This window comes from Tupaia chinensis, unplaced genomic scaffold (genome assembly GCF_000334495.1).
Source record: "Tupaia chinensis unplaced genomic scaffold, TupChi_1.0 Scaffold143717_1, whole genome shotgun sequence".
In the NCBI taxonomy this organism is placed as follows: domain Eukaryota; kingdom Metazoa; phylum Chordata; class Mammalia; order Scandentia; family Tupaiidae; genus Tupaia; species Tupaia belangeri.
The window spans coordinates 175,139-177,610 of NW_006203565.1; positions in this window are offsets into that span (position 1 = coordinate 175,139).

Sequence of the window (2,472 nt, forward strand, 5' to 3'; positions counted from 1 at the left end):
TCTTTCCTTTACATATCTGTGTGCTCTTGAGTTGGGTACATAGATATTTATAGGTGTTATATCTTCTTGGTGAATTCGCACTTTTATGGCTAAATAATGTTCTTGTCTCTTCGTTTTTTATAGGTATATATATTTATTATACTATAACTTTTTATGAGTAAGCTGAACAGATTACTTAATGGTAATGTGTGGGGGATTTGTTTATATAGTCTGAAATATGACATTTAGAAGAAAATGTCACCAGACCTTACAATGGAAAGTTTGAATTAATTTTTTCATATATATTTTTAAATTTACATTCATTTACTGTACATCATTACAGCATACAAAATGAGATTTTTTTCCATCCAGAGTACACTGTATATTGTCTCAATCAAGCACATCAACATACATGTTACTGTCAAATAATTTTCCATTTCTTGTTTCATGTATGTTTTGCTTTTTTTCCCCCATTTTGATTCCCTATCTCTTACCCTCTGCCATCTCACACTCTTCTCCCCCACTGCCTCTGGTATCTATGTTTGCTTTCTGCACTGTTTATTTCCCCACATTTTATTGAATTATTAAAGATCTTAATTAATCTAAATATCTTTATGACAAACACAGCTGATACATACATTTCCATGAACACAAGTCTAACTTTAGGCATCCTATAAAGTAGCACCTAGCTGGGGCTATATATCTTACTGCAGTCATGGAATAGATATTTTTTCTTCTGAAACTTTTTTTTTCTAACTTAATTTACATTCTTTCCTTAAGCATCACCACAGTACACAAAATGGGATTTCCCATCAAGAATATACTGCATAGTGATTGAATCATGCATATTATTATAAAAAAATTTTCATTTCTAGTTTCTAGAATTTATTTTACCCCTCTTTCTGACCCTCTGTCCTTTCTCACCCTCTTCTCACACTGTCTCTGATGTGTACAATTGTCTTCCATTCCTTTTCCACTCACATTCCATTTATAACACAATTTCTTAAATAATCTAAGTAATTTCAATATCAAGTTCATATGGTATTACTAAGAAAACCAGTTTTAACCTAAATCATAGAAGTGCTAAGAAACTTTGCTTAAATCCAGGAAAAAGGTTAGGATTCTGTTCACATGGTAGGTACATGAAATTATCAGTCTCATGTCCTTTATCTTCTGTTTTGGTTAATTTTCCTGATAAATTCTGGGATATAATATTCAACTCCAGACTTGTCCCTATGATTAAGTTGGCCACTTTCTTAGTTTTTGAACTCTTAATTCTGTGTGTTTGTACTTAATTTTCCTGATATAACAAACCCTTGAGAACTTCTTGGAGATCTGGTCTGGTGCAGGTAAATTTTTTCAGGATTAGTTTATCCAAGAATGTTCTTGCCTTTTCTCCCACATGAAAGATAATCTTGCTGGGTACAGTATTCTTAGCTGAAATTGCTTTTCTATTAACACTTTGAATATATTTTCATTCTTTCCTCACTCACATGGTTTCTGATGAGAGGTTTGCTTTTAGCCATGAGGAATCTTCTTCTGAAGGCTCACCTTTCCTTCTTGGGAGGGAGGACCAGAGGGTATTACAAACAAGACCAAGGGCGGAGCTGAGAGCAAGAGAAAAACCTTACCTTTTAAAAAAATCATAAAAAGGAAAAATTACAAAAAAATGCGAAGACAGAAGTAGGAAGAGACAGAGACAGAGTCACAGAGACACTGATAGAAGACAGAGGGGCTCCAAACCACGCTAGCTTGTTTGCTGCGGGCTGAATTATCAGTAGAAAATCTTCACTTCTCTTGTACCCTGAAATAACTAGTTGGCAAGAGCCATGAGAAATAATCTGAAGGCTCATCTCTCCTGCATGGGTGGAAGACCAGAGGGGATTATTAACAAGACAGAGGGAGGAGCTGAGAAAAAGAGAAAAACTTTACCTTTAAAAAAATCATAAAAAGGAAAAATTGCAAAAGAATGAAAAGACAGATGCACTGAGAGACAGAGGCAGAGACACAGAGACAGAGATAGAAGGCCAGAGGGGCTCCCTACTACACTCGATAGCTAGTTTGCTGGAGGCTGAAATATTAGTAGACAATCTTTATTTCTCATGTACCCTGAAATAAATAGTTGGCGGGAGCCATGAGGAATCTTCTTCTGAAGGCTCACCTCTCCTGCCTGGGTGGGAGGACCAGAGGGCATTATTATCAAGACAAAGGGCATAGCTGAGAGCAAGAGAAAATGTTTACCATTAAAAGAATTGTAAAAAGGAAAAATTACAAAAAAATGAGAAGACAGAAACAGTGAGAGACAGAGACAGAGACACAGAGACAGAGAGAGAAGTCCAGAGGGGCTCCCTACCACGGTAGCTTGTTTGCAATAGGCTAAATTATCACTAGAAAAATCTTCATTTCTCTTGTACTCTGCAATAACTAGTTGGCAGGAGCCATGAGAAATCTTCTGAAGGCTCCCCTCTCCTGCCTGGGTGGGAGGACAAGAGG